The sequence below is a fragment of the Tursiops truncatus genome, chromosome 3 (genome assembly GCF_011762595.2).
Source record: "Tursiops truncatus isolate mTurTru1 chromosome 3, mTurTru1.mat.Y, whole genome shotgun sequence".
Taxonomy (NCBI): Eukaryota; Metazoa; Chordata; class Mammalia; order Artiodactyla; family Delphinidae; genus Tursiops; species Tursiops truncatus.
In genome coordinates, this window is record NC_047036.1 from 143,356,320 (window position 1) to 143,369,434 (window position 13,115).

At 48.8% G+C, this 13,115-nt stretch overlaps 1 protein-coding gene across 7 annotated transcripts in view; it reads left to right on the forward strand.

Annotated features, from left to right (window-relative positions):
* LOC101336875 (teneurin-2) overlaps positions 1 to 13,115 on the forward strand; it is a 465,743-nt gene that overhangs the window by 259,715 nt on the left and 192,913 nt on the right. The window lies entirely within an intron of this gene.

A 13,115-nucleotide genomic window follows, 5' to 3' on the forward strand; every position in this document is an offset into this window, starting at 1 on the left:
GCAACAACGGCAGCATCATGTAGGGAGAGCTGGAAGATGCGGTACGGGGTGGAAGATTAGAACTGACGTTCCGGAATCAGCTTGGTCTGGGTTTGAATCTTATCTCTGCTCTGTAGTAGCTGGAGGTTTGTGGATGAGACTGTCTAGATTCAGCTTTGCCGTCCGTAAAATGAGGGCTGTGCCTCATCAGGTTGTTGTGAGAATAAATGAGATAATGCCTAGGAAATAGTAAGCACCCCGTGGAGATCAGTCGATTCGTCTGACTGCTTATGACCCTTACCGCTCACTCGCAGGTAACCTAGCAACCAGAGGTCTCTACAGGGAGAAAGTGGCAAGGTCTCTGGCAGAAACCAGCGCTGGTTTGCAAACTGAGTTTTCCTTGGTCCTCCTCAAGACTAATCCAGATTGCAAAGATCAGGGTCTTCCAACACGGTCAGGGTTGGAAGGACTGGAAACAACTCAGGATTCCTGTCTCCTCTCAATCCTTTTATAAATATACGAGGTGGCGGGGGATCGGGGTGCCTCTCCTGGGGCACATTGCACGGCACATCCAGTCGTGTCCAGCCCGAGCCCAGCTCTTCGTGGGCTGGGAGAGGGGTGGACGGTGTGCGTCCTGCTAGCGCTATTCTGTTGTACATTTCTCCAAGTCAATGCCATGTATCATTTATGAAGTTTGTTCCTGTCTCTTGTGTGATAAATTCATCAAATGTTAGCTAAAGAGTTGGGTACAGGTAGTTGAAGACCATGAAAATAGGCCACCAATTCTAACCTGTGCAGGATTCTAGGACAGCTTCCTGAAGGAGATGCTACCCGAGCTGACTCTTAGAAGGTGAGTTAAACAGACAAAGAGAAAGGGAAGAGAGGGAAAGATGATTCCAAGCCGAGGGCAGTGAAATTCCCCCTTTTGTATGGGCTGTGTCGAAGCTTCACATAACGATTGTCCTTTTTTAAAAATGGTGCTTTTCTTTAGCCGTCACTTACCCACGAGGACATAGCTTTTCCTTTCAGAACTGGCTCTTACAAGGCCAGGAGGGACCAAGGAGGGCAGCCCCTCTGGAGGTTTAGTAGCTGTGACCCTGGATTGAGTTGTTGCAGATTTACGGCGTGTACACAGCCCCTGCTAGGAATCCACGTTAAATAAAAGGAAAAAAGTGGTCAAACACCACAAAGCTATGAATTACCCTTGAAACTGGGAACACACACTTTTTATGTACTGAGGGGAAGTCTTGAAAATAGGAGATCAGGACTTAGGGTTTTCAGCTGTTTCTCCCTGATCTCGAAAATTTCGTGGGAGAGGGTTAACAATCTCCCAAGAAGACCCTGTCTTCAGATAGATACATCATTCTATCAGAGGCAGACCATAACAGTGGACTCCACCAACGTTTATTGAGCACCTACTATGTGCCGTGTGTCGAGGGGCTGCAGCAGTGGACGAGGCAGAGCTCGCCCTTGTGTAGCTGCCGGGCACTGGCATTAGGCCCCTCTAAGAATTCCCAAGAAGGAAGGGCCACCTACCAGGGAATGCATTGTCCCTGCCTTGCCCTGGCCTGGCCTTATTCCTTAAAGTTTGTCCGTGTTGGGACTTCCCTGGTGGTCCAGTGGTTAGGACTCCGTGCTTCCATCTCAGGGGGCACGGGTTCGATCCCTGGTCGGATCCTAGCATGCCACATGGTGTGGCCAAAAAAAAAATATGATAAAGTTTATCTGTCTTTCTCGTGGAAATCCCTCTGAAACACCTCTGAGAAGGAGGCGTGCTGGGATCTCACCATGGTATTAGAGTTGGTGCTAACACTCTTTAGCAGTAACAGTCGATCCTTTTCTATTCATTTTGCATTCCCCCTACATTCCCCCCATCCCATCCCAGACATTCAAAACACACTCCTTCGAAAACCACACTTTTAGGCTTGATAACGGAGTTGGTGGGCAGGGGATGGGGCTTGGCAGGACCCATCAGCTGCTTATCTTCACCCAGCGAACCGCCAAAGCCCCTGCCAGTTCCAGAGGGCCCTCAAGGGAACCAGACACAGTGAGCACACCGGGTGAGAAGCTCTCTTTTTATTACAGAAAAAGGGTCTGGTCTCATCTTTTATAACCGTTCGTCAGAGCATCCGTCTCTGCAGACCTTCCGTCGGGCTACCGTCCTACTGAAAGGAAACTCTGAAGTTTTAGAAGGCCAGCTCTCTGAGGGCAAAGAATGTCGGGTTCCCTGCCTCATCTCCAGGGCTGACAGCAGTGTGGTCTGTAGGGGGCGCATCCATCCCCGTGGCCTGCTGGTCCCCTCTGCAGCCTGCAGACCCGCGGTCTTGTCCGCACTCCCTCCAACTCCGCGGTGCTGGCCTGCTTGCTCTCCCCGAGTCATGCCAAGCTCATTCTGTCTCGTGGCTTTGGCACTGGCTGTTCCCTCTTTCTGGAATGCTCCTCCCTGATATTCAGGTGGCTCCTTCCTTCCTTCTGTCAGGCCCCTACCCAAACGCCATGCCCTCCGTGAGCCCTTTCCCGACAAGGGGCTCTAAAACTGGATACCCCCTTATGCTTTATCCCCATACTCTACTTTATTTGGCTTCAGTCAACTGAATTTAGCCATAAATGACTAGCTGCCCAATGCACACATTTTACACGTACAGTTTGATTCCTAAAATGCGAAAAGTGTGTCTATCTGAGTAAGCACCGTCACAATCACGACATAAAGCGTTGCCACCCCTCAGAAGCTCCCCTGGGCCCCATGGCAACCTCATACCAGCCCCCCGCTGATCTGCATTCTGCCGCTAGAGGTTAGGTTTGTCTTCCCTGTAGTTTTATGAACAGGGTAACCTGTGCTCCTTTGTGTCTGGCCTCTTTCACTCAGCCTAATGCCAATGAGATTCACCCACATTGTTGTGTGTATCCATGGCTCATCCCTGTTATGACCGAGTAGACGTCCAGTTGTCTGGCTGCACTATAATCGGCTTGTCCGCTCACTTGTTGATGGGCGTTTGGGTTGTCTTTGGTTTGCCCTTCTTTATTCATAGCCCTCATCACTCCGTGGCATTCTGTTCCCCTGAGGCAATGTCAGTCCCCCGGAGGGCAGGAACCTTGGCCATAGGATTCACTGCTGGATCCCCAGGGCCCAGAGCAGGGAGGGCCAGGCACATAGTAGGTGCTCAATGTTTGTTGATGGAACCAATAGTTTTACATTCATTTTCCCCTGTAGCATGAGGCCTGGGCAAGACACAGGCTTGCAAGCGGGGCTTCAGATCTTTCTTTCCTGTGAACCCAATCTAGAGACCTTCAAGCCTTCCAAGGGAAACCAGACGTTAGGTGGGGCTCCCTGCTCGGTGCTCAGTGTGCCTGTGCCCTGTCGTCCTGCCCATGATTTCTGAGTTCCTGTGGCTTCTTCCTTGTGTATCTTCTGATCTCTGCTTTCTTGCCCCGTGATATCCAGGAAAGATGCTCACTCTCTTTGCTGGTTTCCATAAGAAATTCCATCACATCAAGGCTCTTAACAATTTCCCTTAGTTTCTTTCTCTTTTTTTATTTCTTGGATTTGGGAGTGTGGGGAGGGGTCACAGGAAGAGGCCACATTGTGGCCTGGGTGGTCCCCAACATCTTGCTGCTCTCACCTCCCCTCCCTTTACCTCTCTCTAGCTCCCTCTCTATTTCCAGTGACCAAAAATGTCTTCCTTTGTCTCTCCCAGAAAAGTCCCGCCTGCCCTCACGTTCCTTGGTTTCTTGCTTTCTGCTTAAGCAGTGTGTTGAAGAACAGTTTTTCCCCCAATAAGATTAGTAAAATGGCTCCATCTCATCACAGATGGGCGGGGTACCCCCTGAATCCCAGGCACCCCTGTCTTTGTCTTACCAGCGCAGCCTACCAAGAGGGAAGAGATACTCCGGGTCAGGGCAATGGAATCCAAAACACAGAGCAACTTGTGTCCTGAGTATGATTCTGTTGACAGTCCTGCAGGCTGCTTTAGGAGTCCCTTTCTGTCATCGGAGGCCCTCCCACCCTGACACACAGCATAGATTCTCTTTCCCAAAGACAGGAAGGTAAACCTTGATCTCCCCATAGGAGCAAGGCTGACCAGCACCACGTTCCGGCTGCCTGTTTATTCAGTGCACGGGCCTGGAATGCAGCGGCTTCGGGACACGCTCTCCTAAGCTGACTGCTTGGGTGTGAAGCCCAGTTCTGCCACTTACCAGCTCCTGAGCAAGTGATGTAACCTCTCTGTGCCTCGGTTTCCTCATACGCAAAGTGGGGATAGTGATTTGTATTCATTGGGGCTATTATAAGCATTAAATGAGATGGTAACATGCGAATCACTTAGAACAGTGCCTGGCCTCATTAAATGTTACCTCGTGGTATCATCCAAGCAGTTAGCAAACAAAACTCAGGAAAACTGTATCGCATTTACTAAAAATTCCTAAGAACTTTTCCTAAAGAGGTTATGTCCTTTCAGTAGTTGTATCACCAAATTCCACTGTGTTGGTATACACTCCACTCTGGGTACGATTTCCTTTGGGCCTAAAGGTTTACATTCATTCGGTCAAGATCTTTGCTGAGTACCCACTACGTGCCAGGCACTGCTCCAGGCCCCAGGGGATACCATATGGAATAAAACAGACACATCTCCTACTTATTTATTTATTTATTTTTCTGGATTCAAAGCTGGTTAACATTTATTTATTTGTTTGGTTGTTTTTTTTTTATTGAGGTATAGTTTATGTACAATATTATATGTTTCAGGTGTACAGCATAGTGATTCACAATGTTTAAAGATTACATTCCATTTATAGTTATTCTAGGGTCTCCCAGTCTTAAGAAGTTTGTGTTCAAGAGGAGTGAGATGGGGCTTCCCTGGTGGCACAGTGGTTGAGAGTCCGCCTGCCAATGCGGGGGACGCAGGTTCGTGCCCCGGTCTGGGAGGATCCCACATGCCGCGGAGCGGCTGGGTCCGTGAGCCATGGCCACTGAGCCTGCGCGTCTGGAGCCTGTGCTCCGCAACGGGAGAGGCCACAGCAGTGAGAGGCCCGCATAGCGAAAAAAAAAAAAAAAAAAAAGTAGTGAGATGGACTATAAATTAGCAGATAAGTGACAAGGTTTTTTTCAATGAGTTTTTGATGAGTTTTTGCTGAGGACAGAAAAGGAGAAGTGATAGAAGCATTTTAGAATGGATGGTTAGGGATGCCCTTTCTAAGGTCATGGTGTTTCGGCGGGCATGATTGACAAAAGGAGCAGGCAGCTGGGGACTTCCCTGGTGGTCCAGTGGTAAAGAATTCACCTTCCAATGAAGGGGACGCGGGTTTGATCCCTGGTCTGGAAACTAAGATCCCACATGGCACGGGGCAACTAAGCCTGCACGCCTCAACTACTGAGCTCGCACGCCTCAACGAGAGAGGCCATGTGCTGCAAACCTCAGAGCCCATGCGCCCAGGAGCCCGCGTGCCACTACTAGAGAGAGAAAACCCACAAGCCACAACTAGAGAGAAGCCTGCATGCCACAGCGAAGAGCTCGCTCTGAAATGAATGATCCCACATGCCTCAGCGAAGATCCCGTGTGCCACAACTAAGATCCAGTGCGGCCAAAACTAAAATAAATAAATTGTTCAAAAAAAAATGGAAAGAAAAAAAGCAGGCAGCTGTAGGATCAGGAGGAAGAGCTTGTGCAAAGGCCCTGAGGATGGGATGAGCTTGGCATATTCCAGAGACAGAGAGGAGAGCAGTGTGGCTGGAACACAAGGAGAGAGAAGTTTGGAGGTGGGCAAGAGGAAGTTATGGGCCAGGTATGGCCAGCACCCAGCAAAACCATCCAGAACTTTCTTGACCTCTTTTTGCATCTTCTCCAGTGGTCCATCTTTCTGTCCTCAGGTGCCCAACCCACTCTGCTCAAGTCTGACGCTAGCAGCACTCCTGGGCTCTGCCTTCCTCCCCCTTCTCTGCTCACTGGCATCTTTAGGAAATTTACAAACCAGGCCAGCCACCAGCTATGCTGGAAGCTACAGCCAGGTTCTTGGAAAACTTAAGGCGACCTCCCACAGTTAAGACTCATGCAAATCCAAGTTCAAGTCCTCGCTTGGCCACCAACCACAGTCAGTGGCCCTGGGTATGTTACTTAACTTCTCTAGCAGCCTTTGTTCTCTCCTGAGAAATGGGGAGGAGAATAAGATTTCTGGGAGGATGAAATGAGATACCATATATCAGCTTTTGCCATTATGCCTGGCACATAGCAAGTGCCTAGAAAAAAAATAGGTACTTCTTCTTTTCGATGATTACGTTTTCCGCCACTGCAAGAGGACGTGCGGTGAAGGAATCAAGAGTTGCACCTGTGTGGATGTAGTCTCCCCTGCTCCTTACTGTAAGGAATTTCAGGCTGCTTGATCCGCACGATGGAGCCCAGCATGATGATTGCTACAGTCCGCAAATACAGGTGCTGTTTCCTTCCCAGAAGCTTAGGGGCTCGTTCGCATAGCTGGTGGACAGACAGCCCAGCAGTGCCCACACTGGGCCAGTCAGCATCTAATGAAGTGACTTGGACACTGTAAGTAGGAACTGAAAAGACATGCGAGGCCACGTGGAAGGAAGGGAGCCCCCCACCCCCACCGGAGCACGGCCCACCACCCTCATCCTTCCACGCTTCCCGGAGCACTCAGCCCTTTGAAGGAGAGAAAAGAGGTGGTGCAGAGCTTTCAATGAGGAATCAGCCAGACCCACTTTGCCACGGGCCTAGCTGGAGGCGGAAAGAGATGCACAGGCCCCCAGGAGCGACCCACCACTGCCAGTTGTCACCAGATGCCACCAGAGACTCTGTGGTCATGTGGCTTCGAGCAGCCCTCACTCACACATGGTGCTTCCCTGCCATCCAGCCGACTGCTGTGTGTGCCCTGCCGTCTGAGGCAGAATCAACATCAGACATCAGGAGGCCGGGGATGCAGCCAGCGCGGGGCCAGGCGCGGCAGGCCCTCCGTGGGAATGTCGGCATTCGCCGCTGCTCCTGTCCACGTGGGCCCTCAGCGAGCAGGTGGTCCAAATAGCAAGAAACTTACTTACCCGCCCCCCGCCCCACTTTCCCGGGGTCCTGGACCCAGTAATAACATCTTCCTGAAGGGTGATGGATCTGTCGTTAACCTTGTCCTCTGTGGCAGGTGTGTATTTGCATGGCTTCCAGAAGCATCTCTCAGCTGCGCGCTCCCTGCCTGTGGACGCTTTCCCTCCTGGGAAAGCGACAGGCCCTGCTCAGCGGTGCAGCCCCCTCTGCTCTCTCCTCCAGCTCCTCTGGAAACCCACTAAGTTGTCTTAATTATAATTCCTCCTTGGTCTCTGCCAAGAAGGGGGCAGATTGAAAATTGGATCGGATATTTCCTGTGGTTTCTTTCTTTGTCCCTCAAGCGCTCGTAAAAGTTGTGTTTTCATGCCACTTTGGGCTATGACTAATGACTTAAAGGCACAGCCCTCACACTGCATGCCAACATGCGTTGTTTTCCAGAGGCCAAGGGAAAGAAGAGAACTTCCGTGACAGAGGGGGAGTTTATCAGGGGTTGTGGCGCTGTCACCCTCTGGGTGACCTTACTGCCTGGTCAAGAGAGGCCAGCTGCCTTGAGAGACAGACTTGGCCCTGCAGGCAGCCTGTGCACACACATCCCCCATCGGGGTTGGGTCACGGGCCTTCTGATCCTCTTCCAAGGCTCTCTGCAGATCTATCAGACAGAACGTGCCAGGAAGCAACCTTCTTAGTCCTTCAAGCACAGCACGGTCCTCCAACAGCCTGGAATTGATCATGATGGGATCCTGGAGCTGAGGAAACAGATGTCCCTGGTGCTAAGCCTGAGTTATCAATCCCCAGTGCTGGGGCATGAGAAAGCAACTCTGGCCAGGGTCTGAGTTCTTGGAAGATGGACTCTTCCTAGTGTCAGCCAGGCTGCCGTCTAGGATTCCTAGAGAGCAGAGGCTCTCCAGAACCAGATGGCCTCCATGCAAACCAGCTTGTTACTGTGCTTCTGCTTTCCCTGCCCTGGAAAGCAGTCTCTGCATCTGGCTGGCTTGATCCACCTTGTGTTTCTAGCCTCCAACCCTCCCCGGGTTATAGCAGCCGTGAATGATGCTATGTGACGCTGCTTGGTATATGTTAACCTGTGAGGAGGGTAACTACATATTCCAAATGGGAGCACTCTCAAGAGTGAAAGGAGGAACAGAGGAGATGGAAACTAGGACATCCCTGGGCAGACTGGGATAGACAGACACCCTACACATAATAGGTTGGAACTCGGCCGACAGAAGATGCTGCCATCCTGGGTGATTCTCTCCCACCGCCCCTAAGAAGTGGAAACATTTGCTGGTACTTTACTATAATCTTGGGAGGTGAACCAGGAAGGAAGAGAAGCATGAGGTTAAGAAATCTTGAAGGCTGTGCTGAAATAACACATGAAATAACATATAACACAAATAACAACACATGTTGAGGCTACGCCTCAACATTTCAGTAGCTTGATTTTTTTTTCATGTGTACAACATTATAGTGGGTTGGCCAAAAAGTTCGTTCAGTTTTAAGTAAACATAAAAGACACATTTTTCATTTTCACCAAGAACTTTACTGAAAAATGTATTCATTAACCGAGTGAACTTTTGGGCCAACCCAGTATTTCAGCGTCTGTATGCACCGCAGTGTGCTCACCACCAAAGTTTTGTTTCCATCCATCACCATACAGTGGACCCCCTTCACCCATTTTGCCCTCCCCCACCCCCCTTCCCCTCTGGTAGCCACTACCCACCCCTTTTTTCTGTGTCAGTGGCCTAATTTAGTAAGTGTTTATCGCTTGCTTGTGTCAGTATTTCCAGCTTCCCTCCAAGCGCTAATCTAGGATCCAGGCCACTCCTATCTTGTGACTCCATCATCTTGGGCTTTAAGAGAACTCTGGTTCTCTCTAGAGGCAGATAGGTAGGGAGAGTGAGCAAGTAGGAGGTGGCACAGAACGTTTTATGGCAGGGTCTAGAAGTGGAGTTCATCCCACAGCGTATGTTCCATTGACGGGAACACTGTCACGTGCTCCCACATAAAAGCAAGGAAGCTGGAAAGGAACAAGACACTGATACAGACAGTGACCGTCAATCTCTACCACAGTGGTCACTAAGGAACAGTGTCAAAGGAGGAAAAGAGGGAAGACAAGCGATGGAGCAAAGAAAGTCCAAAGAAAGAAAGTGTACATTGGACATCATCCTGTTGAGAATTTTTTAATTTAATTAATTAATTTATTTATTTTTGGCTGCGTTGGGTCTTCATTGCTGCGTGTCGGCTTTCTCTAGTTGTGGCGAGCGGGGGCTGCTCTTCATTGCAGTGCGTGGGCTTCTCATTGCGCTGGCTTCTCTGGTTGTGGAGCACGGGCTCTAGGCACGCAGGCTCAGTAGTTGCGGCTCGTGGACTCTAGAGCACAGGCTCAGTAGTTGTGGCGCACGGATTTAGCTGCTCCGCGGCATGTGGGATCTTCCCGCACCAGGGCTCTAACCCGTGTTCCTTGCATTGGCAGGCGGATTCTTAACCACTACCCCACCAGGGAAGTCCCTCCACTGAGAATTGAAAAGGTGAAGTCATAATGGCCGTCTAAAGTCACCTCTCAAATCTTGATGATCTATAGGCAGATTTCTTGGGCCACAGTGTCCATCACGTGCACGTCTGGTGGTGCATGACTGAGGCTTGCTGCCTGTAACTTTGCCCCTTTCTCTTCTATTCAGGAAAGCACCTTAGAAGACAAGGGAGGGCAGGTGATGATTACTGGAGACAAAACCTTCAGTACATGGCAACTTAGTTTCCTTTCAATGGAATTCATTTACAGATTCAGTAATTTATGCACTTGATATTTTACAAATATTTATTGATCAAACTCTGCTCAAGATGAATTAGACACAGCAATGAATTACCATCATGATAGCAGAAACTTTCAGGGTGTGTTTACCATATACTGAGTGCTGACTATTCTAAGCACTTTACATGGTTTGACTCATTTAATCTTTACAACAGTGTTTTGCTGTATTATTATTATGTTTTGAAATTATACCTATTTTAAAGATAAGGAGACTGAGGCACAGAGAATTGAAATAGCTTGTGCAAGTGTCACAGCAAGTAAGCAGCAGAGCGTGGGTTCTAATCAGGCAGTCTAGCTCCGAAGTTCTCAGGCTTAACCACTCTACCATGCAGAAGAAATCCCTGCCCTCCTGGAGTTTACATTCTTCTGAGTAGACAGACAATAAGCATAAAAACATTATATCAGGGCTTCCCTGGTGGCGCAGTGGTTAAAAATCCGCCGGCCAATGCAGGGGACACAGGTTCGAGCCCTGGTCTGGGAAGATCCCACATGCCACAGAGCAACTAAGCCCGTGCGCCACAACTACTGAGCCTGCGCTCTAGAGCCCGCAAGCCACAACTACTGAAGCCTGTGCTCCTAGAGCTCGTGCTCCACAACAAGAGAAGTCACCACAATGAGAGACCCACGCACCACCGCAATGAAGAGTAGCCCCCGCTTGCCGCAACTAGAGAAAGCCCGTGCACAGCAACGAAGACTCAACGCAGCCAAAAATAAATAAATACATTTATTTTTTTAAAAAAACATTGTATCATTTTAGAGGGTGATAAGTGCTTTGAAGAAAATAAAGCACAACAAAGAGATACAGGATTGGGACACCTCAGACCAATATGTCCCAGTGCCCCTGGCTCACAGATTCTTCCTTAAATGAAAACTACTCTCCGTACTTCCGTGGAGGGGCTCCGAGGAGCCGGCCAAAATAGTTGTCCGCTCTCTCCTCTGACAAATACCTTTTCCAAGAGTCATTTGATTGGTTGGACAACGTGCACTGCTGCTGGTCCTAAGCCATTTCTGTGTCCCTGGGCTGGGCAGCCAGTTCAGCAAGAGATGACTGATGCCCAAATTAATAATGAGCAATGGCCCCATGCAAGTAACCACCTTCCCCCAACTTTTCCTCGTGGGAGTGATAACCTGGACCCCAAATGAACTATATCCTTCTCACCTCGGCACTGAGGAAGTTACACTCATTCCTCTGGCTGAAAGCAGTTTGTAGACATGGGTCTGGGTAGTCGGAAATTTACAAGCTGCTAAGGAACAAATGCTCTGGTTACAAAGGGCTCCGAAAGGAGCATCAGTTTGTCATATCACTGCAGATCATTTATTTTATCCCATAAAGACAGCTGCAACCAACAGGCTCTGGGGTAGAGGGAAGCTAAATACAAACATTCGTTTCCTGAGAGATGGAGGAGATTTCCACTTCCTACGCAACGTCCCTTGCCAGGCCCCCAGATACAAAAGCTAGAACCATGTGCTTCTCTTCTGCGATCCTTGTGATTTGCAAATAAGTGACTCAGAGTCACAAGGTACTTCATAAAATGGTTATTATCTTCCAGGCACTGCCCTAAGCATTATCTCATGTCATCCTTATAACATCCCCAAAAGGTGGGTGTTATTATTCCCTAGTATGCAAACCAGGAAGAGGGTGAAAGATCCGCCTCACTTCAAACAGTAGCAAATGGCAGTCAGAATTCAAACCCAGGTCTGTCTGACAGCAAAACCTTTGTACCTAAGCTTATAGACTCTTTTGGTTTCAATTATCACATTTCAGTTGGGAAAAGCTGGCAATTCTGCTGACAAGGAAGTCCCATTAGTAGATTTCCTGGAGTTTCATTCTTTGAAGTTCCTGAAAGGGGTTACAGTGGATGTCAGTAACCCACATAACCCTTTTGATGGCAGGGAAAGTGGTGAGAGAGAGCTTAATCCCACAGTGGTGGTTTTTATCTGCTAAAGACCTACACTTTGAATGTTCTCTGGAAGTCAAGGTGCAAATGACTTTCCTGTGGAATGATTTCGCAAGAGTTCGCAAGATGATTGCATTTCTGCTGGGGTCTTATTGATTTTCTCATCAACAAGTAAGAAACATGGGTGTCCTCTTTGCCTTTCCCTTCATCCTCTCTGTCCAGCCCATGGTCATGCCCTGTCCTCTCTTCCCTAGAAATGTTCCTGCAAAGTTGTCCCCTTTCCTCATTCACTGTCCTAATCAAGACGCCTGTCACCTCACACTTGGGTTTCTGCAGTTGCTTGCTAACTGGTCTTTCTGCTTCTTTTCATTCCCTCTTCTAGAACACCTCATAGCCTGCCTGCAAATGAATTCCTCAGAACATTCCTCCCATCACGTCGTCAGTCACTGCTCAAGGATCTTCTGTGGCTCCCACTTGCCTGCCGCAGGATTTCACCATTCCCTAGGACAGGCCCCTTTGGATCACACTTGCTCTCCCATTCCCCTCACTCCATTCCTGGTTGCCTTCACCCACCACTCTGTCTTCCACTGATTGCTTCCAGTTCTGAGCCTGGTTTCCATTGAAACAGAGTTTCATAGTTAATTGCTGGTCGATGGGAGGCCAGGCACTGTGAGGGCACTGCACCTAAACAGATCTAGGTCCACATTTTTGCTTGCTCAGTTGGTCACTGGGTGACGTTTGATGTGTTGCTGGACTTCTCTGAGCCTCAGTTTTCTTATCTGTAAAATAAGATACCAATAGTGCTGATCTTACAGGGGTTTTGCAAGAGTTGAATGAAATGATGATGACGATGGTGGTGGTGATGACAGCTCGCGTGTATTTTGTGTTTGCTTTGTGCCAGGCACTGTTATCAATGTGATCTTATTTCTCACAACAAGCTATAACATAGGTACCGTTATTTTCAGTTTTGCAGATGGGAAAATTGAGGGAGGGACAGGTGAAGCTAATAAGTTCCAGATTCTCTCCCAGGTAGTCTGGCCCCTCAGCCCTCTTTCTTAACTACTCTGATATACCACCTTCCTTTCATGAATGAGCAGTCAAGGGTATCTGGTAACATAGGTTCATAATTCTTTACCTGAAACTCTTGAGTGCCAGATGCAATTTGGATTTCAGAATTGGGGGAATTATTAAAAAGTTATACTTGGCATATGCTATGTATCCTATAACACCCCAGTAGGGACTGGAGCAAAAACCCATCTCTCTCTCTCTCTCTCTCTCTCTCTCTCTCTCTCTCTCTCTCACACACACACACACACAGACACACACACACACACACGAAAAAAACCACAAAAGCTGGAAAGAGATTATGGCCTTATAGTCATAAAACTA